This window comes from Gekko japonicus, unplaced genomic scaffold (genome assembly GCF_001447785.1).
Source record: "Gekko japonicus isolate JY-2015 unplaced genomic scaffold, Gekko_japonicus_V1.1 scaffold89, whole genome shotgun sequence".
Classification (NCBI taxonomy): domain Eukaryota; kingdom Metazoa; phylum Chordata; class Lepidosauria; order Squamata; family Gekkonidae; genus Gekko; species Gekko japonicus.
The window spans coordinates 122,919-146,727 of record NW_015170889.1 but is presented as its reverse complement, the minus strand read 5'-3'; the positions used below and the strand labels follow the sequence as shown (position 1 = coordinate 146,727).

Genomic DNA, 23,809 nt, shown 5'->3' with positions numbered 1-23,809 from the left:
TCTGATGAGCATAAAATTATTTCTTTATTGTCTTCTCATAATATAGAAATTCTTGAACCTGTAGCAAATTTCTTTTATGAGGTTTCTAGGAGGAGAGGCTCATATTAAGGGAATTTGGAATGTGCTTCCCCCCCCCCCCCCCCCAGCTATCTTGAGGCTATATGCTGCTCATCGTATTTTATCTCTTATGCCAATAAAGGTATTGTATTTGTTTTGTTGAGTCCAGTAGCACTTTAGTAACAAAATTTGTGACAGGGGATGAGATTTCCTGAGTCCCTGCTCACTAAGGGTGTGCACTTGGTATAAACCGAGCCAAAAAAATACCCAATAAATACCTTATCTGTATTTATCGGGTATTTTCTCAGCCAATCACAGAGGGGGCTGGTGATTCGGATATCCACAAATGACCATCCCCCCAAAACCAAAAATATTCTGGATTTATGGAGGCTGCAGTCCCTTAAATGCCTTCATAGTAAACTCTCAGGCATTTCAATGAACTGTGGCCCCTTAAAATGCCTTTGGAGTTCAGTCACCATGGTCTGGAGTTGTCCTGCAGCTTGGAGAAGGCATTTAAAGGGACCACATTCCCCCTCCTTTGAAAACAGTGGAGAATGGGGGCACCTTTTTCTGAGGCCCATAGAATTGGACCCTTTGGTCCAATCTTTTTAAAATCCTTTTGTTTTTTAGGAGAGGCACCAGTAGCTATGCTCCTCAACACCCCCCCCCCAGCCCCAGATACCCCGGATCAATTCTCCACTATAGCCTGTGGGGACCATATAATGGAGCTGGGGAAAATCCAGCAATCCCGAATACTGGCATTTGGAAATATCAGGAAATACTGATATTTTTCGGGTACAATATACCTGAACCCGAAAAATACCGATTTTTTTGTGTGTGCACGCCCCTACTGCTCACTTCTCCAGATACATCTGTATCTGAAGAAGTAAGCAGTGACTCATGAAAGCTCATATCCTGTCACAAATTTTGTTAATCTTTAGTCTACTGGAATCTTGCTCTTTTCTACTGCTGCAGTATTTTGGGTTACCTTTTAGTCAGTTTTTAAAATATATATCATTACATGTTAGGGCCAGACCACACAGCCTGGAGCCTCAAGCCCAAATAGTCTGTTCCCCTTCAGGCCTCAAAAAGAGGGGTTTCAGTCACCTGGATCCTCCCTTTTCTCTTCCAACCTTGCTCTTACCTCTTCAGGGGCCAGGGCAGGTCTACCTTTACTGACCGTCACACTCAGCCTTTTTGTTGGTCTTGTTGGGTTTGATGCAGGCGCAGGTCAACCTTCCCCCTCTGGTTTCAAAGGTGGGTGGAAAAGGGTGATCTGGCTGGAAGGGGAGACCAGGCCCAGAGCCCTCGCTTTGGAGATCACAATTGCTGAAATATTCTGACCGCTGACATATTTGGGACTTCTGGGCTGGGGCTGACGGCCAGCAGCGGTGCCGAGTGGGCAGAGGTGGACTAGAGTGCATGTGTGTTTTTGTGGTGACAAGGTTGAATGAAGGGAGCCTTTCCAACCGGGCTGGAAGGTCGCTATGTTCTTTCTTTGCTACAGGAAAGTGATTCCGCTGTGGGGGCAAAGGGGTACATTCCGTTAACTCTCCCCCCTCACCCCTTTCCTGCTTCTCAATCTGGATTCCATTCAGCCAGTTACCACTCCAATTAACTAACAATTATTTAACATTAACAGTAATTGCAGACGCCAGTTAAGCGCCTACAGATGTCAACTGTTAGCTTTTGTACCTAATCACTCAATGAAATGGAGAAAGTTCAACAAACATCAATTAGCCGAGCAATTAGTTTGAGTTAGAAAGTGCATGTTATCATGTGTGAGCTGATTCAATTTATTTTATTTTGGCAGTCAAAGGCACATTTGCCGACAAGCTGCCTTACAGTACCAAGATAAGAGAGAGCTTGTATTGTTGTGCTATTTGCACAAGGGGATTATTAAAACAAAATTATCATAAGCACTGGGAAATGACTGGATGTGCCTCAGGTAGCCTTGTTTGATTTTCGTTTCTAGTATTGCCACTGAAAATGGGTTCAAAGTCACAATGGCGAGATTCCAGCGGGGCGTGCGGTAGAGTGCTGGAATCTGACCAGCGATTCAAATCCTTGCACAGTCATGACGCTTATGAGAGCCATTTTGGTGTAGGTTTGATTCCCTACTCCTCCACATTCAGCTGCTGATGTGACCTTGGGTCAGTTACAAGTTCTTTCAGAGCTGTTCTCTCAAGAGCCGTTCCTGTCAGAGCTCTCTCAGTCCCACCTACCTCACAGGGTGTCTGTTGTGGGGAGGGGAAGGGAAAGGAGATTGTAAGCCACTCATTTGGGTAGTGAAGGGCAGGATATAAATCCAGTGTCTTTTCTTCTTCTTAGACTAGGGTTGCTAGGATCATTTCGCCTGCTGGTGATGGGGGGGGGACATTCTGGGGGGAGGGAAGTGATGTTGCCCACCATTCCCCCGAAACAGTGACGTCCAGGGTTTTTTTTGTAGAAAAAGCCCAGCAGGAACTCATTAGCATAATAGGTCACGCCCAACAGCAGAAACTCATTAGCATACTAGGCCACACCCCTGACAGCACAGCTCATTAGCATATTAGGTCACACCCCCATGTCACCAGAAGTGTGGTCATCCAGCCACACCCACCTTTTGCTTCTTATTCTGTTGACCTTGTTTGTTGTCAAAACCCAGGGCCTTTTTTTGTAGCAGGAACTCCTTTGCATGTTAGGCCACACACCCCTAATGTAGCCAATCCTAATGAGTTTCTGCTGTTGGGTGTGGCCTATTATGCTAATGAGTTCCTCCTGGGTGTGCCCAACTCAGGAGCCAGCTGGAACTCCGTTCCTGTGCATTCCCGTTCATGTGCGTTCCTGCCCAAAAATAGCCCTGGTGACGTCACATATGACGTGCCTGCATCATCCGGAAGTGATGTCAGCATGTCAGCCGCGTCGGGGGTGATGCTCTGTGGTAAAATCTGTATCAAACCATAAAGTTTTGCCCAAAAGCTAGAGCATCACCCCCCCCAACGTCGCCATTGTGCCAACGTCACTTCCGAGTGACACAGGCACATCACGTGTGACATCATGGTTTGGGGGGAGTCCCGCCCACTGGCCAGCAGTGGGCAGGAGCCTGCAAAATCAGGGAATCCCACACCGGGTAAATGGCAACTGTACCTTAGACCACTGTTCCCTCTAAGCTGAGTTAGTGTGAGCTAGCTCACAGTTTTTTTAGCCTCTGGCTCACACATTTTTGTCTTAGCTCAGGAAGGATGGCCCCAGAGCAAACTATTTTATGCAGAAGCTAAATTACTTGCTCACATCTTTAATGTTGGTAGTTCACAAAGTAAAATTTTTGCTCACAAGACTCCACAGCTCAGAGGGAGCATTGCCTTAGACTGCTAGATCTTTCTCAGGCTAGCACACTTGAGAGAGTTCCAGTGATGATAAAAGTGTGTACCCTGTCCCAAGCTCCTTGGAAGAAGACCAGAGATGTCAGCCTCCAGGTAGGGCCTGTGGATCCCCCAGAATTACAGCTCATCTCCAGGTTACAGAGATCAGCTCCCCTGGAGAAAATGGATGCCTTGGAAGGTGGGCCTCATGGCCTTGTGCCCCACTGAGGTCCCCGTCCTTCCCAGACTCTACCCCGAGATCTCTAGGAATTTCCCAACCTGGAGTTGGCAACCCTATGTCCCCCACCAGTGGTCAGGGGGTCTTGGCAACCCTAAAGAAGAGGGAGATAAATATTAGATCAATGATCCCTATTGTGGCATCCATGTACACCATGGAGTCCACTAATGAGTTTCCCAGTGCCCGTTTTGCTTCTTCCGTGAAGCATCTATCGCCCAGACCTAGATAGCTGAGGCAAGCCCAATCTTGTCAGATCTGGGAAGCTAAGAAGAACCCACTGGCAAGTACTTGGAAGGGCGACCCCCAAGGAATACCAGGGCCAGGACTCGGGGGCAGGTAATATCAAAAGCCACCTCTCTGAAGCATCCTAGCCCCACTAGGGGTCACCAGAAGTCACCATGGACTTCCAGGCTTGCCAGTAAACACGCACACACATGCACACCCACCCTGCCCCAAAAATAGTAATAAAGCATCCGCCTTTCCCAGAGTAGAGCAGAGGTCATTTCGGGGGGGATCGCAGTTCCCCCGGGTGAGGTACGGGGGGCGGGGCACATGACGAAGCCCCGCCCCCTGCTTCCGGCCGCCCCGCTTCTGGCCCTCATTCAGCCAGGAGGAGGCAGGAGAAGAGGGAGGGTAATTTGCTTCCTCCCTGCCTCTCCCCACCCCTGCCTGCCTGGGGCCAGGGAGGGCCTTCGCGGGGCTTCCTTGCACTCCCGCCAGCCCTGCAGGTCCACCACCGGGCCCCTCATGGGGCTCAGCAGGGGAGCTGCAAGGCCACCGCCGGCGGCCGGGACCGTTGGGGGTGGGGTGTGTGGCCTTATGACACACTTCCGGTGATGTCAGGGGGCGTGGCATATGCTAATGAGTTATGCTAATGAGTGCCCCTAGCTCTTTTTCTACGAAACGACCCCTGGAGTAGAGTCACTTCTGTTTTTCTTCCACGTCACCAAAGTAGAAGGTGATTCAGAAGAATCCAGGAGGCGTCTGGGTCTGTGGGGAGCACCCTTTCAAAAACACTGCCTCCAGTGTAGAGGAGGATTTTGCTTTGCAACTTCATAACATTGTGATTGGCCTCAGCACCCCGTGGCAGCCATTTTGTCCTTACCCTCTATGACAGCCATTTTGTGGTAGCTTCTACTCATAGTCCCCAACATTCAAAAAGCACCCACAGGCTCAAACAAGATTGGGGACCCTTGTGTTACATAGCCTTTTGCTGGAGAAACAGAAGATCGTATCCATTCAAAGACTTCATCGTATCATAGGACCGTATTACAACTGATGCTGGGTCTCTGTGATTGGAGACTGGGAGTAAGCCCCATTGAATAACATGAGACATGTCTGAGTAGACTTGCTTAGGGTTGCTCCCGAACTCTCTTTGGTAAGAACAGCTGTTTGTAATGTTGGGCTCTTGTAATTTATTCTTTTGAAGTTTCTTGTTGCAAGTGACCTTGCAACGGCAGACGGAAACAGATCTTTCTGCCAACCTGGGGATTTACTCAAAGTTTGCACAACCCAGAATTGTAGTCATGACAGTCTCCCAGTGGGTGCGTTCAGATGCACCGTTTCAGCTGGCATAAACTGCTCCAGTTGGAACAGGAGCAGTTTGATCTGGAAGAAACGCGATCACACTCACCTCCTGACTGCGCAGCACATCGTGATATGCCCGTTCACACGTTGGCGGGTTTTTAATTATTTTTTTTACATTTTGCGCATGCGCATAGGCAGCCATCCACAGAGTTGAGATCTTTGCGCAGGCGCAGAACACCCCGTCCCGAAAAGCGTGCCCTGAAGAGAAGACATCCCTTTAAATTTTTACTCTGAAACTGGCCTCCGTGAGGTCCTGGACTCATCTAAAGCCTTACACTAGGCACATTTTAAAAATTATTATTATAAACGACAGGGCGAGCCTTCGCCCAAGTGCACATCGCCTACTAAAAAAAATGGCAGCCGAAAAGCAGAAGCCTCGGGCTTCCGAACAGAAGTGGCTAGACACCGACGGAGAGCAATCAGACAGGGATAATGTGGCTGGAACCGGTGCACTCAGGATACCACCACTTGTGGACCTAGTAGCAGAATACAACGGTTTAAAGGCTGTTTGCAACGGTTAGGGACGGAAGGCAGATGTTCGCCGTGTGATCGCCTGTAAGTACACCGATTCCAACTGGCATAAATGCCCCGTCTGAACACACCCATTGTGTAGATATTAGTTATTCAATACATCAGTATAAAAGAAATGAAATAGCCTTTTGTCTCTAGAAGTCAGAGGGGGTGAATTGTATCCATGTGGAACGGTCAAACAAGAATTTCTCTTAATGTGACTTCCTTATGAAAGAGAGAAAAACCTTGCCATGCTTTAACAGAGAGCAAGTTTGACCATTGGGGGTTTTGTTCTTGCAAAATTCACCTCCAATAAGAAATATTCTCGGCGGTCATACTGCGAACCAAAATCACATTATCCGTTTCCTCGTTGAGTGGGAGAAGAGGCTTCATCATTATGTCAAGCATGCTTTTGAGCCGCACCAGAGCTGTGGAGAGGCAATACGTCTCGAGGCCCGAGATCATCAGAAGCTGAATGATTGCTGCAAATAACGGATACGATGGGAACAATTGTGTCTGATTACTCGAAGGGAGAGAAAAGATCTTTAGCTGCTCATGCATTGCATGGGCTATAAATAAGCAGCTGCTGCTGCGTTCGGTTGGCTGTTATGAACAAGCTATTTGCATTTGGAAAACTGAAGGCAAACAGTTGCTCAGATCTAGTTCTGGGATAGGTGGGGGCTGGGATGAAATGGCAGGCTGTTCAAATGCTCTTCCTCATCAGCCTTTATTGGGGGAGGGTCAGCGTTGCGCCTGTCAAGCCGGACCCTAGAGAGCAGAGGGGTAGAGTGTGGAAAGTCACAATAAGATCAGGATCCCAGTTAGCATGAAATGCAGGAGCAGAATCTATACAATGGGGGGGGCAGAGCTGTATAAACCTATATAGAGAGATAGATATAGATAGATATAGATAGATATATTCTCTTGCATGGAATTCTCTGTAGACTACCAAATCCATGGGTTGGCTACTGTCCCTCCAAAAATCGGATAACGAAGGTAATAGTTTGGTGCAGTGGTTGTGTGTGGGCTCTAATCTGGGAGAACCGGGTTTCATTTCCCACTCCTTCACTGGCAGCTGCTGGATGACCTTGGGCAAGCCACAGTTCTATCAGAGCTGTTCTCTCAAGGACAGTTCTGGAAAGAGCTCTCTCAGCCCCGCCTACCTCACAGGGTGTCTGTTGTGGGGGGAGGGAAAGGAGATGGTAAGCCGCTCTGAGACGCCGAGTAAAGGGCAGGGTATAAATCCAATCTCTTCCTCTGCTCTTCTACTATAGAAAAGTAATTTTTTCCCCAAAGTTGGCTAAATCTGGTTGGCACATGTTGCACTTTATCGAGTGTGCTGCAGAAAACTGCTTCAAGGCAGGTTGCACATTTGAATCTGGGTCTCCTACACCATGCCCATTCACTTTTTCCATACGTCCAGTCTAAGTGAGCCCTGACTTGGATGGTCCAAGCTAGCCTGATCTTCTCAGATCTTGGAAGCTCAGCAGGGTCAGCCCAGGTTAATACGGGGGGGGGGGCACCAAAGGAAGTCTAGGGTGGCTACGCAGAGGCAGGCAGTGGCAAACCACCTTTGAATGTCTCTTGCCTTGAACACCCCGCCAGGGGTCGCCATAAGTCAGCTGTGACTTGACCGCACTTTCCACCAGTATAAGTGAGCCATACACACCATTTCCCTGTTCAAGAATCCTTCTGTATTGTTTCCCCAGTAGTAGTAGTAGTAGTAGTAGTGGTAATGGTAGTAGTAGTAGTCAAGTTTATTGTATGTGGTCATTGGCTGTAACAAGTTAAAACAGACTCAAATATTAAAATACAGTTTCCGTCTTTGAATATGCACATTCACACTCAGAAAACATACTAAAATATTAAAATACAGTGTCTGTCTTTGAATATTTATTTATTTATTTATTCTTCAAATTTGTATCCCGCCCTCCCTGGAGGCTCAGGGTGGCTAACAGGGGCACAAGTGCCTAATAAAAACAATAAGAACAGTATAAAAATACAATACAATATACAACGATACAATTAATAAAATATTGGTGCTCCACTGCTCTCTCCAAGTCCTAAAATCGAGATGGTGTTCTACAGATGTTATAATAATACAACGACCATATGTCCCCACAACCCTATCATCCGCCAGGTACATCTCACACCCCCAATTGTATCCGCATTGTGTGGTGCGGTGATGGGAAAGCGTTGGTGGAATAATGGTGGCGGCGGCTCCTACTCGAAAGCCCGGCGGAAGAGCTCCGTTTTACAGGCCCTGCGGAACTGCCCAAGGTCCCGCAGGGCCCGGATCTCTTCTGAGAGCTCAATCCACCAGGTAGGAGCCGCCGCCACTCACACTCAGAAACGCTTATTACCTTGGGTTTTTCTTTTAAAAAAATACTAACCTCCATCTCCAAAGATTCACCAGCAGGTTCAAGAAACACAAATTACATGTCAGGACATTACATTTCATTTAGCTGCTTTCATAAGCTCCACCTTGGTTCTGGCTTTCCTAGCTGCTGATGCAAAAAGTGCCCCCTTGTTAGAAACAAAGGCGTCCACATCTGACAGACATCACCCCTACCTCTCCCCTAATCCTGGTCCCAAGTAATTCTCTCTTTATCCTTTAAAGATTGGCAGGGCGTCCAAGGTCTCCTTTTTCTTCTCCCGGTTTGCCATCTGGATTTTTTTTCAGCCTACCCCCCTTTTTTTTTGCACCTGGAAAAAGATTCCCTGGGGGACCTCATTAAATGGGCCCAAAATAACTTTCGGGGGGGGGGGGGGGACTCAACTCCCCCTTCCTTCCCCGGCACCAAGATCTGTAAATGGCAAACAAATAATTGGGTGGAACAAACCTTCAGCTCTTGAGTCATTGGGACTGGGGGGGGGGCGCACAATGATGGTTTCCCAGCAGCAGCGGGGAGAGTCACACCTTGTTCCTGTTGCGTGTCAGGGCACATAATTTGAAGAGCAGCCGGCATGCTGACATGCCAGAATGACAGCCTTGGAAAGCAAGGTCCTCATTATGGCACATGTCGAGGCAGGCGTCCCCGGTAGACGCATGACAGGTTGTTGACATCCAGGTGCCTGGTTGATATCCTAGCACAGATGTTGAGCAGAGGGGGAGAGATGGAGACCTGGGCAACCACTGTCTTCCTTTTCTTTCGTTGCAAATATATTAGGTTAAGAAATAACAAGAAGGATCCGCCATCTCTCTGAGTTTCAATATTTTCCCTTTCGCTTTATCCCTCCCTACAAGGTTTTAAGAAGTACATCTGTGTCTTTCATTTTCTTTCACATGATAATGCCCCCAAATGCTGAGTAGGTCAGATTGCCAATTTCTTCTGGGCTGCAGCACTCCCGAGATTTTAGAAAGGAGTTCATTGAGGGGATGAAAGAGGAGTCCAGTGGCACCTTAAAAATGTAACATTTAATCTTCTTCGTGGTCTCTGTGCATCACACCCTTGGGATACTCTGCGCCTGCGCTGACCTCGGTACCGATAGCTAGCAAAAGGGATTTTCGCGCCTCTCCCAGGTCACGCGCCGGCTCCACTGCGCATGACCAAGGAGGGGCACGCAGATCCCGCCAGTTCTCTTCTGACCGCCGCGCTGGTAGGACGCCTTCTGCTTCGGTCCGTTAAGTACAAACTTTTGCTAAACCTTCGTTTTAGTTAATTTCCTTTTTCTTTATTTTTGTAGTTAGCATTTTTCTCTGGGTGTTGTTTTGTGTTTTTCTCGTTTCCCCTCCGCTGGCCTATGGCCCCGCGGTGGGGTTGTTTCAAACGGTGCAAGACTTGTGGCCTTAAAATATCCCCCACCGACGGGCACTCACTTTGCCTCGTCTGTCTAGGGGAGTCGCACTGTGTGTCCAAGTGCGGACATTGCCGGAAGTTTTCGAACCAGACGAGAAAAAACAGGGCAGCTCGTCTGCATTTGGCTTTGATGGAGAAGGCACTATCCCCTCAGTCCTCCTCTCCATTGGACACGTCCGGACACGCCTCAATGTCGACCCTGGCTGCGGACACTTGTCCTCCCGTTCCTCTACGGACAAATGGGTGCACTCTATAATAAGAGATGGCTATCTCATAGAGTTTTCTCTGACTCCCAAAATCTCCCGTTTTATCAGAACCCCGGCGTCTCCTGCCCTGCTACAGGAGGTACAATCGCTGACACAAAAAAACGCTATAGAGAAAGTCCCGATGGCGGATTGTTGCCGCGGGATTTATTCCAAATATTTCACGGTCCCCAAGAAGGACGGAGGACTTCGTCCAATCATGGACCTTCGTTTTCTCAATCGGTTCATCATTTACAGAAAGTTTCGCATGACCACGTTGCAAAGCATTTTACCACTCCTGTCTCCAGGGACTTGGATGGTCACTTTAGATCTCAAAGACGCTTATTTTCACGTCTCCATCCATCCTCGTCACAGAAAGTTCCTCAGATTCGCAGTCGGGGAGGACCATTACCAATTCAAAGCCCTTCCATTCGGGCTCTCTACCGCCCCCAGGGTTTTTACGAAGGTAATGGTGGTTGTCGTCGCTCATCTTCGCCTTCAGGGCATTCAGATCTTTCCGTATATAGACGACTGGTTGATGGTGGCAGATTCAAGAGAATGTCTCCTTCAGCACATCACCATCACATTGTCGGTCCTATCCTCCCTTGGAATTCTGGTGAATTTACAGAAATCCATGCTGCAACCTGCAACTCGCGTGCAGTTCATAGGAGCTGTCATAGACTCCCTAGCCACTCGGGCGTACCTTCCTCGCCAACGGGCAGATACCATTCGTCTGGAAATTCAACGTTTGTTCCAGTCCAACGTGACATCAGCGGTCCACATTCAGCGGATCTTGGGTCTCATGGCAGCCACCACTTCCGTGATCGAATATGCACGCCTTCGCATGCGCCCGTTGCAGCTGTGGTTTCTAAAGAAATTTCGCCCTTCCATCCATCCTCCGAGCCTTCAACTGGTAGTGCCTCCGCAGGTCCTCGTCTCCCTGCAGTGGTGGCTCGTGGACACCAATCTGTTGGCGGGTGCACCGTTCCAACCGATCGTTCCCGTAATGTCCATCACCACAGATGCCTCCCTGTGGGGTTGGGGTGCTCATACAGACGACACTTGTGTGGGTGCTCCATGGCAACCCCTTTGGAAGAGTCATCATATCAACTATCTGGAACTGCTGGCCGTAAAATTTGCCCTCAGATCCTTACTCAGACAGGTTGTAGGAAAAGCTGTGTTGATTTTTACGGACAACACAACTGCGATGGCTTATATCAATCGCCAGGGCGGGACCGTGTCCAGGTCCCTTTGCAGGCTAGCTATGGACATATGGGAAGAGTGCCTTCATTGGAACATCACTCTCCAAGCTGCCCATCTGCCAGGAACTTTGAACCAACAAGCGGATTTCCTGAGCAGAGGGGGAGCATCGGACCACGAATGGGAGTTGAACTCAAAGTATCTCCTTCCTCTTTTTCAACATCTGGGACATCCCCACATCGATGTTTTTGCAACTCGATTGAACAAGAAGTGTCCCAGGTTTTGCTCCAGAGCGGGGTTGGACCCTCTGTCAATGGGGGACGGTCTGTTGATGTCGTGGGCTCACGACTTTCTATACCTATTTCCTCCGATTCCGCTGCTCCACAGGGTGCTTGTGAAAATACAACAGGACAAGCCCCATTGTCTCCTGGTAGCCCCCTGGTGGCCTCGGCAGGTGTGGTTTCCGACACTGCTGCGGTTAGCCAAGGGATCCTTCGTACACTTCCCGCAGGAGTTGGATCTCCTCCAAGCTCAGGAAGGCCAGGTCCTTCACTACGATCCTCTGAGTCTCAAGTTGACTCTATGGGAAATACGCTTTCAGTGATGGATGACCGTATCAATGAGGTCCTGTTGAATTGTCGTAAACTGTCTACTAGGACGTCTTACGCAAAGAAGTGGGATTTATTCCTACAGTACTTGAGTTCTTCCAATTTACCTCCTCCGCCAGTGGATTTGAGGTCTATTTTTGCGTTTATTTTGTCCAGAATGGACTTGGGACTCAGTTTTTCTTCAGTTAAGGTGTATTTAGCTGCGGTGTCAGCTTTTCATCCATCTATTGATGGGTTTTCAGTTTTCTCGCATCCTCAGACGAAACAGTTTTGTAAAGGTCTTATTCGCCTGTACCCTCCCCGTCGTTCTCCGACTCCGGCCTGGGATTTGGCTTTAGTTTTGCGGTTTTTGATGGGAAAACCCTTCGAACCACTGGCCACTTGCTCTCTAAAGTTGTTATCGCTCAAGACTGCGTTTCTGGTGGCCATTACTTCTGCTCGTCGAGTCAGTGAGTTGTCCGCTTTAAGGTGTGATCCACCATACTTGATTTTTTCCCCTCATGGGGTGTCGTTGTCTTTGGACATCTCCTTCTTACCGAAAGTCGTTTCGGAGTTTCATCTACGTTCAGATATAGTTTTGCCGTCATTTTTCCCGTCTCCTGCCAATGAAGAGGAACGGAAATTGCACTCTCTGGATGTTAAGAGGGCGTTGCTGTTCTATTTGGGCAGGACCAAGTCTTTTCGTCAGTCTCCAGCCTTGTTTGTTGCTCACAGTATGCCCTCCCTAGGGAAGAAGATCTCTTCCCAGACGCTGTCCAGGTGGATTGTGGAAGTAATCAAGCTATGTTACGCTTTGGCTAAGAGACCTCTTCCAGGTCAACTTCGCGCCCACTCTACAAGGGCGGTGGCGGCTTCCACAGCTTTCCTGAGAGGGATGCCATTGGAGGACATCTGCAACGCTGCGGCTTGGGCTACTCCGCTCACCTTCGTGAAGCATTATGCCCTTGATGTCCGGTCTACTCGTCGTGTGGCGTTGGGTCGGTCTATCTTGCAGACGGCGCAGGTGTAGGGCCTCGGCCCCTCCTCCAGGTAAGAGTTATTGCTTGCTATTCTCCCAAGGGTGTGATGCACAGAGACCACGAAGAAGATAGACAGGTTGCTTACCTGTAACTGGTGATCTTCGAGTGGTCATCTGTGCATTCACACCACCCGCCCTCCTTCCCCTCTGCTCTCGGCCCTTCATCTTGTTTCTTTGAAGGCTGTTGGGCGGCGGTCAGAAGGAACTGGCGGGATCTGCGTGCCCCTCCTTGGTCATGCACAGTGGAGCCGGCGCGTGACCTGGGAGAGGCGCGAAAATCCCTTTTGCTAGCTATCGGTACCGAGAAGGTCAGCGCAGGCGCAGAGTATCCCAAGGGTGTGAATGCACAGATGACCACTCAAAGATCACCAGTTACAGGTAAGCAACCTGTCTTTCTGGCGTAAGCTTCTGTGAGTCAGAGCTCACTTCGTTAGATGCTTTGGAGTATAAACCCATCAAGCCTGATTTATATACATGATGGAAAGGTTTGGGTTGGGGGAATGTTACAAAGAGAGGCTTGTTCAAAAATAGATCCTCAGCCAGCAGGGATGACGGGTAGACTTACCAGGAGAAAGAGGAAGACCCAGGCTATGTCACCGGTGTCACACAGGAAGAGACATCATCACACTGTGACATCTCTGTGACACTTTGGCATTTGGGCAAAAACAGCTTCTACCATAGCTTTTACCCACATGCCAGAGCATCGCCCTGACGTCACTTGCGTGATGTCACTTCCTGTGCAATGTCAGCAATGTGGCCTGGGCCTTCCTCTTTCTCCTGGTAAGCCCTGTTGCCGGCCAGCTGATCAGTGTTGGGGGGGCTGGTGGCAGGGGACCCCCACATCCACTGGGGGACTGACAACTGGAATCCATTCTGAAGACTAATCAGTTCACTCAGAATAGGTGTGAGACACCCTCAACTGTTGTTACACAGGCAAAATGTAAAGCTTAGTGAAGGATGAAATGAGTGAGCAAGGGATCCCCGCTCCCTATTAAGTCCTGAGGAAACACAGTCTTGAATTTGTTAATGAATGCTAATTCAGCAGTGTAGTGTTAGATTCACCCCTTGAAGTTCCTTTGTCAGAGAACTGTAACTTTTAGATGAGTAGTGTAAAATTTGGAACAGTAAGGGAAGTTTGTCTCATCTCTGGCCCCGGTCACACGGGGGAAATTGACCCGGCCAGAGTGCGGCTTTTTAGAGCCGCACCAAAAGAGACACGCGGCGGCGGGATCAGACAGATCCCCTGAGCCGCCGCGCAGTTGCTCCCCGGCACGATCAGATGCCGGGGGGGAAGCCACGGAAGGGAGAGCGAGGCAGCTGGCTGCGCATGTGTGCGCATGCGCAGTTCGGCTGGGAGCCTCGACTGCTCCTGAAGACGGGCGCGCCGGCGATCCCATGGGCACTCTTGCTGCGGCGTTTCAGGTTGGTCCTACTATTCCCTTGGGGTTTTTTACTGCGCATTTTCGGCCTGAAGGGACGGATCGGGGACGGGTGCGTGCCGCTTCCCAGATGTTGTGTGTGATCGCGCCCGTTTGCTGCGCCTCCGATCCATCCCTCTTCCGGGCCAAAGCCTCCCGTGTGACCGGGGCCTCTGTATGCCAGGATTGCTGCAGGGAGGGGCTTAGCCTGCCAAATGTATTAGCACAGAGCTTTTGCTGACAACTCTGTTGATCAAGTATTCCCAACCTTTTTGAGTTTGTGAGGACCTTTGGAATTTTGAGAGGGAGTGGTTAGCACTGCCCCAAAAATGGCTGCCTCAGGAGACAGAGCCAAATGCAGTACCTCTCTCCTCACACCTCCTGGGAAGAAGGAAAGCCTGAAGGGGGAATGGAACCACACATGACTAAGGAGACCCCAGGTGCTTACCAATCCTCCTGATCTTCCAGTTTGAACGAGGACAGCCAGTAATAAACCCCACCTGACAATGGCCATGCCCACTTTTCAAAAAGCTCAATAGTCACTAAGAGGAGTACTCACCATGGCACCCCCAGGCACCACACTGGGAAACCCTGCTGTAGATACAGAGGTAACCCAGTACATTTCCATCCGGGTGGACTGGGCAACCAGAGAAAGTTCTGGTGGGACTTTCTCCACAGCTTACATGCCAACGGCATGCACCAGACCATTCTGCTGGGCAGAAGTCCGCCCAAACAACCAAGGCACTGGCAGCAGTACTGAGGCCAGCAGTGTGGGGGAGGGCAACGGGCCTGGTTGATGCCCGTCATGGCTTCCCAGACCTGTACAGCCACTGGCCAAGTCCAAAATCAATCCCTGAGATATCTGCAGGTTCTCTGGGGTTTGGCCTGTTCCCAGTGTGTTTGACTAGCCAAGGGCAACTCTTGTCTCCCCCACTTGGTTTGCTGGTACATTAACATTGTCACAGGTAAACATTGCATTTAGGGGCACCTGGGCCAAAAAAGGTGGCTCACCCCTTGAAGATAACATATCAGAGGGCTTCATCAAACGGCCCATGGTCTTGTGCCAGGTCCGTTTGGGTTAACGTTGGCCCCAGCTGTTGAATTATTATTATTAAGGGAAGCTTTATGTGGAGGTATGGCTCACCATCATTCTTTAGGGATACATCTTCGTTATGGTACGTTCTTTTTCTTCTTTTGTAAAAACAACACCAAAAAAAACCCCCTGTAGTGTATGATAAATGTCATGTTTTATAAAATTAAGTTAGGAGGCAGTCATGCTAAAGCAAATGGATTCTTTGGGGAGTATGAACTGGGGAATCTTATTAAGGGGATGTAAAACAATTATTTATTTGTGTCGTTCTTGTCCCCTCTCAGGACTCTTTGCTTTCTGTGTGTCTTCCAACATTACAAGGTATTCCAGGCAATGGAATACCTCGAGGCGGCTTAATGTCGGGTTGTTATCTGGTTTGACAGTGATCTTTGTCTAATCAGATGTGTGTACGTTTGAGCTGCGTGTGCGAGTTTTTCCCCTCGGCTGCCCATGTCAGAGTGACAGTTTGATGAATTGCAGTGCTGCGTGAATGAAGGAACTCCAGAGAATCCAGTTATTACTTGACTTTAAAAAAGAAAACAGGATTAGGTTGCTGATGCACCAGACTGGGGGCGGGGGTGGGGGGGAGGGGACGGCCAATCACTGTCAGACATCCTGGGTCCCACCATGATTGACATGAAAAGCTCACTTCTTTTAAGCGGGACATTTGTATCTTAATAAGCATTCTGTTACCACAATTGGGGGACCCACCAGGACTTTTCACTTCCGCCACTATTGACTGTTGCCCTTCCCTGAAAGTCCTCATAGCCTTTTCCCCCTTTCCTTCTTTCCTTCCCACTCCCCACCCAGCTTACCTTTTATCACTTGAACACATAAAGCTGCCTTACACTGAATTAGACCATCTGTCCATCAAGGTCTACTGTGATGGGCAGCAGATCTCCAAGGTCTCAGGCAGAGGTCTTTCACATCACCCACTGCCTGGCGGTTTTAACTGGAGATGCCAGGGATTGAACCTGGGACCTTCTGCATGACAAGCAGACGCTTTGCCAGTGAGCCACGACCCCTCCCCATCTGCCTCCCTGTCTTCCGCTTTCCCTCCTTCCCTCCCTGTGGGAGCTTCTGTCTGGAAAAACTGGCCCAGTTTCGTGGTTCCAGCTGTTGGGCTGGGTCCAGTTGCATGCTGGGGAGCCTGTATGGACTCACAGGGGGGGGGGGACTTCATAACCTCTGTATGCATTTCCCACATTATTTCCTCTCTCTCCTTATGGTAGCCCCGTATCCTCACTTTTCCCTGCCTCCGTTTCTCCTTCCCGTCTACCAACCAACCTCCTTTTATCTGTCCCCCTCCCCCATCCTCAGCTGTGTTATTTATTTACTTCTTTTATTTATTAATTATGTTTATATCCCGTCCTCCCCGGGGACGGGCTCAGGGCAGCTCACATTTGTCGGCATAGTATAGCCGGTTAGCATAAAACATTTAAAACATTTAAAACCAGTTAAACAATCATACAGTATTACTTAAAGTGCTCGGTAGTCCATCAGTAAGTTAAGGTAGCATACTGTGAGATGACATACTAAGATCCCGACTTAGTAGTATTCCAGTCTCCCACGACAGGGCCAGCCCCCACCAGAGATGTTATTGATAGTAATAGTTGGTGGTCATGGAGGGCGGCTCCTAGTTGAAAGCCTGGTGGAAGAGCTCTGTCTTGCAGGCCCTGCAGAACTGCACAGGGTCCTGCAGGGCCCTGATCTCTTCCAGGAGCTCATTCCACCAGTGAGAAGCCGCCACTGAAAAGGCCCTAGCCTTGGTAGCAGCGAGCCTGACATCCTTAGGGCCTGGAACAATTAGTCGGTGTTGTAACCGCGACTGTAGGGCTCTCTGGGGTATGTATGGGGAAAGGCGGTCCTTCAGGTAGGTTGGACCCTGGCCATATAGAGCTTTAAAGGTAAGTACCAGCACCTTGAAGCAAATTCGGTATGCTGTTGGCAGCCAGTGCAGTGCCTTCAGCACCAGCCGGATGTGAGACCCTTCAGGAGCCTGGCTGCAGCATTCTGCACTAGCTGCAGCTTCCGGATTAGCGACAAGGGCAGCCCCATGTAGAGAGTGTTGTTGTTGTTGTTGTTCAGTCACACAGTCGAGTCCAACTCTTTGCGACCCCATGGACAAGATCTCGCCAGGCCCTCCTGTTTTCCGCCGTCCTCTAAAGTTTGCTCAATTTCATGTTCGTTGCATCTATGACACTGTCTAACCATCTCATCCTTTGCCGTCCCCGTCTTCTTTGACCTTCAGTCTTTCCCAGCATCAGGGTCTTCTCCAGTGAGTGCTCCCTTCTCATTTGGTGGCCAAAGTATTTGAGCTTCAGTTTCATTATCTGGCCTTCCAAGGAACAGTCAGGGTTGATTTATTTTAGGATTGACTGATTTGATCTTCTTGCAGTAGTCTTATTTCGAGGTGACCATCGCATGGATCACTTTAGCCAGGTCCTCACGGTCGACAGAGCTGGCCCGAGGTTTTTTTGTGCACTGGGCAAGGCTAACTTGTGCCCCCCCCCCAGGCGAGGCTGCCTTGAGGCACCCCCCCTCTCACAAGCAGCTTTAAATGAAATGGCACTACTCCCCATAAGAGGCCACAAAGAGGCTCCCCATGAGGTTGCATATTGGGGGGAGGGATTGGCTTCAGGTTATGAATGGGCCTACTTTCTCCTTTGAGGACCAAAGACAGTCCCTCCAGGGTGTCTGTCTGGGTGCTAAGACTTTGCTGCTGCCCGGGCAAAATGGGTGGCTTGCTCTTGGCACTGAACGTCTTTGTGTGAGCAGAGGTGTTAACTGTGGCCATCATTCCATACCTCTGCAGACCCCTTTCCCTTTTCCAGGTGCTTTGTGTGGGCAAAGCACAGAAATGAGCTTTTGGTTCCCTCCTTCTTAATGATATCCCCAGTGACAGTATTGGTCCTGCTTCCAGTGCTGTGTGTTTACAGGTTTTTAATCGAAATTTTATAATTTCAGTTGTATTTTTAATTGTTTTAATGTCCGCCGCCTTATGGACCCTGATTGGGTGGAAAGGTGGCATAAAAGTGTTTTAAATAAATAAATTATACAATGAACTTAAAAGGAGAAGGTCGTGACCATAGAGTAGAGGTAAGGCAGTGTCTCAGTAGGGGTTATGGTTGAACCGGGAGCAACAGGTTGGTCAGACTGAGGAGCCAGACTAGATCGAGTCAGTGCTTCTAGACTGCTAGATGGAGCCCTTTTGGTTCCTTGGATTACATGATTCCTGCTTTCTGAAAGATGTAATACAAAATACAAATGGTGCCAGTGGTGGTGCTTTAATGCCAAAGTGTTCAGATCAGCAGTTATGTAGATTTGCCGACTACTGTGGTGGTACTAGGAGTACAGCGCCTGGACCCTGCTGCCAGGTTTCGAAGTTCAAGACCCCTGGGACCCCTTTGGTTGTTGTACCACAAATGCAAAAGCCACGGCAGCTGTGTGAGTGAGCACCTGGCCACATACCTCTTAAGGATGAAATCAGGAAGGAACATTTCTTTTGAATACATTTCAGTTTAAAATACAAATGGGGGGAAAAATGCCCTCGTGTGGGTGGGTAGAGGGAGGAGGAGGAGAGGATCCTTTTGCATGAACAAGAGGTTCCCTTTGATACTGTCTCTCATCAGAAAGTGTATGTGCAAGACGCTGAACAATGTTAACAGAAATTCTGTCTCTTAGTTGTATCATAGTTGAGAGCCAGTTTGGTGTAGTGGTTAAGAGCAGTGAACTCTAATCTGGGAGAACCGGGTTTGATTCCCCACTCCTTCACATGCAGCTGCTGGTGTGACCTTTGGTCAGTTGCAAGTTCTTTCAGAGCTGTTCTCTCAGGAGCAGTTCTCGAAAGAGCTCTCTCAGCCCCACCTACCTCACAGGGTGCCTGTCGTGGGGAGGGGGAAGGGAAAGGAGAATGTAAGCCGCTCTGAGACTCCTTCAGGTAGTGAAGGGCGGGGTATAAATCCAATCTCCTCCTCCTCCTTCTATGTGTTAGAGGTAGCTAGCATGGGAAAGTACAGGAGGCAAAGCAAAGATGATGGGGTGCATCCAGGCTAAATTTTCCACTGATGGAAGTGACTTCTGTCACTGGGACAGAACTTTCCTGCCTTCTCACTCCTGCAGCAGCCCATGAATCATCCCAACATTCTACTTCGAAGGGACAGGGAACTCTCGGGAATGGGAAAAGGTGCAAATGAGAGGTCTGCGGCAGGAAGGGGGAATATGTGGAAATTACACTTCTAATTGGAGATGCTAGAGACGGAACCTGGGACCTTCTACAAACCGAGCAGATGCTCTGCCATTTAAGCCGTGGCCTCTCTCCTCCAACCTGTGGGCCATACCGGCCTGGGATCCTTGATGCCTCAAGAGCCGTTGTGATGTTATGGTTAGAAGGAAGGACAGGGGATCCATGGACTCTCTCATGAGCTCTTTGGAGGAAGGGTAAAACTCTAAAAAATCTAAGAGGGCAGAGAGCCAGTGGAATTCCAAAGCTTGGCCTTTCAAGGTTTTGTCTGAATGCCACCATGCTTTCACCGGGAATATCCGCGTTACAAATTCAGACGTGGATCCTTTCCTCATGCAGGTGACTCAGGTCCCTGCCACACGGCAGAAAAAAAAACACGGGCAAAGTGCGACTATTCAGAGCCGCACCAAAAGAAACATGCGGTGGCAGGATCACACAGATCCCCTGAGCCGCTGCACCGTTGCTCCCCGGCACGATCAGATGCCGGGGAGGAAGCCACCAAACGGAGACTGAGACAGCCGGCTGCGCTTGTGTGCGCATGCGCAGTTCGGCCAGGAGCCTCGGATGCCGGGGAGGACACGCCGGCGATCCCACGGCCACGCTTGATGCGGCCTTTCTGGTAAGTCCACCTCTGTAGGTGGTTTCTTTTAACTACGGATTTTCGGCCTGAAGGGCCGGACCGGGGACGGGTGAGCAACGCTTCCCAGATGTTGCGGTGGGATCGCGCCCATTTGCTGCACCCCCGATCCGTCCCTCTTCCGTCCCTAAACCTCCCGTGTGACCGGGGCCACCGTTACCCCTTCCCTCATGTCTCTGGAGCTGCAACCCCAATCATGAATGCCTCCATCTTGGTTTGGCTTCCTGTTTCCAGGGGAGTCGTCTTGAATGCCCTGCTCTGGCAAGCAAGCAAGCAAGTTTGTGCTTGTCACCCCGACAAGGGGGAAATTAAAGTTACAGGTGTCTCTAACACAGATGCTAATCTGGCCTTTATGAATCATGACGGATTAGACTGGTGAGTTGTACAAAGCCGGGGAGATCAGTGCTGAGTGAAATGTGCCACTGGAAAAAAAAACAGCCGGAGGCAGATTAGCACCTTAACGAGTGGAATGGAAGAATTATGGATTTGCCATCGCTAGTTCCTCTTGGCCTCTGTCAGCACATAGTTTTAGAGCTGTTAATCTTCTTTAGAAGGGACACATGACCTAAACTTGTGTTTATCCAACTGATCTGTATGTAATGTTATGGCCTCAGTGTGGAATTCAGCGGCTGGCTCAGGTCCATGCACACAGAAAACAAGTTTCTAGTCCAAACCGGGAAAGACTGTGGCACAACAGTAGAGCATGTGTTTGTCTTGCAGTCTCAGTCACTGAAGAGATCTTAATTATTCACGAAGCTGCCTTATACGGAATCAGAGCTTTGGTCTGTCAAGGTCAGTATTGCCTACTCTGACTGGCAGCGGCTCTCTAGGGTCTCTGGGTGAGATCTTTCACATCGCTTGCTGCAGATGCCAAGGATTAAGCTGGGACCTCCTGCATGCCAGTTAGGTATTCTAACACTAAGCCAAGTCTTCACCTGGGGTAACAGATGTTGTTGCTGTCCAAGAACCCGGAGAGCTAAAGGATAATAAAGTAGGCATCAGATGAACTTCCAGAGGGAGGGCATTCTGCTAATGAAGGGCCACCACTGAAAAAGCCCTGTCTCTGGTTGCCACCTACCTCAGCACCATAGTTGGAGGCACACAGAGTCAATCCAAGATCTTATTTGGTAGATAGGATAATATGGGAGAAGATTATCTCAAATACTTTGCTGCTGAGCTGCTTAGGGCTTTAAAGAAGAGGACAAGTGCTTCGAATTGTGCCCAGGAACAAATTGGAAGCCAGTTAAGCTCTTTCAGTAGAGGGGCAATGTAATTTTAATGATAAACCAACACCCAACAACAGTCTGGTCTGTATCTTCTGTACCAGTTGAAGCTCCTAACTGGTCAGCAAAGGCAGCCCAATGTTGAACACTTTACTGTACTCTAATGTGAAAGTATTTGGAGCCAGGATTACTGTGGCCAGTTGTCACTTCTCAAGGAAAAGGCTGCAGATGCTTACCAGCCAAAATTGGGGGGAAGGCTCTATGTGTTGTTGAAGAAACATGGATTGAGTAGCACCCCCAGTCTATGAACCTGCCCCTTTAAGGGAAGTTCAGTCACTGCCAAAAGTCTGACTCCTGAGTCCCTGATTTGTTTTCTTCATTGACCAACAGCACTTCATTCTTGTCTGGACTGAACTTCAATTTATTTGGCCCACACCACACTAAGCGGGAAAGACACCGAAGAGTCAAAGGAACTGAAAGTTGTGGTAGACAACTGTACAAACAACATTTTTAAAAAGTGGTACTATGAAGGCACAGGCACACAAACCCCCATCCCCCATTCCTTTGGGCTGGTCCCTGGGAGGTTGGAAACCTCCATGGCCCAAGCCTCTGCTTGTTGACATCACCCCTTTCCCTTACTCCTTGGGGTTACCAAAAAGAAGCTGGGTAGTAATGGTCAGGGCTATTTTTGGGCAGGAACGCACAGGAACGGAGTTCCGGCTGGCTCCCCAGTTGGCCACGCCCAGCAGGAACTCATTAGCATAATAGGCCACACCCAACAGCAGAAACTCATTAGGATTGGCTACATTAGGGGTGTGTGGCCTAACATGCAAAGGAGTTCCTGCTCCAAAAAAAGGCCCTGGGTTTTGACAACAAACAAGGTAAACAGAATAAGAAGCAAAAGGTGGGTGTGGCTGGATAACCACACTTCTGGTAACGTGGGGGTCCATCCTAATGTGCTAATGAGCTGTGCTGGCAGGGGTGTGGCCTAATATGCTAACGGATTTCTGCTGTTGGGTGTGGCCTATTATGCTAATGAGTTCCTGCTAGGCTTTTTCTACAAAAAGAGCCCTGGAATGGTTGTCACCAGCAAAGAGTTGTAACACATCTAGCATGCTGCACTTTAGTTGCCATTTAGAGGCTCCACTTAGTTGCCTCATTTTTACCCACTCCTACAAGCTAGCGTGGGGACAGTCTATCATGAATTCACACTGTTGTGTTCCAGGCATAGTGAGCTTCCCTGTTGCCCCTCTGTGTCACTGCACTCAAGATTAGTCCGAATAGGCATGGTGTGATTTGTTGTTGTTGTTGTTCAGTCGCACAGTCAAGTCCGACTTTTCGTGACCCCATGAACCACATCACACCAGGCCCTCCTGTCTTCCGCCATCCTCCGGAGTTTGCTTAATTTCATGTTCGTTGCATCGATAACACTGTCTAACCATCTCATCCTTTGCCGTCCCCGTCTTTTTTGACCTTCAATCTTTCCCAGCATCAGGGTCTTCTCCATTGAGTGCTCCCTTCTCATTTGGTGGCCAAAGTATTTGAGCTTCAGTTTCATTATCTGGCCTTCCAGGGAACAGTCAGGGTTGATTTCTTTTAGGATTGACTGATTTGATCTCCTTGCAGTCCAAGGGACTCTCAAGAGTCTCCTCCAGCACCATAGTTCAAAAGAATCTATTCTTCGGCGCTCGGCCTTCCTTATAGTCCAACTCTCACAGCCATACATGACTACTGGGAATACCATTGCTTGGACCATGCGTATTTTTGTTGGCAGGGTGATGTCTCTACTTTTTATCATGCTGTTTAGGTTCGCCATCACTTTCCTCCCAAGGAGCAGGCGTCTTTTAATTTCATGGCTGCAGTCACAGTCTGCGGTGATCTGGGATCCCAGGAACGTGAAGTCTGTCACTACTTCCACAGCTTCCCCTTCTATTTGCCAAGGAGTGATGGGGCCGGATGCCATGATCTTAGTTTTTTTGATGTTGAGCTTCAAGCCCACTTTTGCGCTCTCCTCTTTTACTCTGAGCAAGAGGCTCTTTAGATCCTCTTCACTTTCAGCCATTAGAGTGGTATCATCTGCATATCTGAGGTTGTTGATCTTTTCCCCAGCAATCTTAATTCCCGCTTGTGATTCATCCAGGCCAGCATTTCGCATGATGTACTCTGCATATATATTAAATAAGCAAGGCGACAATATACATCCTTGTCGTACTCCTTTTCCTATGCTGAACCAATCAGTTGTTCCATATCCGGTTCTAACTGTCGCTTCTTGGCCCTTATACAGGTTTCTCAAGAGACATGTGAGGTGGTCTGGTACTCCCATCTCTTTAAGGACCTGCCATAGTTTGTTGTGATCCACACAGTCAAAAGCTTTAGCATAGTCAATGAAGCAGTCCCTACACTCAGTATTTACCCTAAATTATGCTTAAATAGCACAGATTCATATTATTTATTTTTTTATTTATTTATCCTTCCATTTATATACCGCTCGAACCCCGAAGGGTCTCTGAGCGGTTTACACACAATTTGGTTCCTAACTAGGGCCACAATTAATAGAGGGGAGTGACTTCCTACCAGCACCCGGCAGCAGGGCT

The 23,809-nt window shown here is 49.0% G+C and overlaps 1 protein-coding gene and 1 non-coding gene across 2 annotated transcripts in view; one reads left to right on the top strand and one right to left on the bottom strand.

Moving 5' to 3' along the window:
* The window catches only part of AUTS2 (autism susceptibility candidate 2), a 903,433-nt gene that overhangs the window by 817,475 nt on the left and 62,149 nt on the right, over positions 1 to 23,809 (top strand). The window lies entirely within an intron of this gene.
* Positions 16,066 to 16,137, bottom strand: TRNAD-GUC. Its single transcript has one exon. It is a non-coding gene; the product is annotated as a tRNA-Asp (tRNA).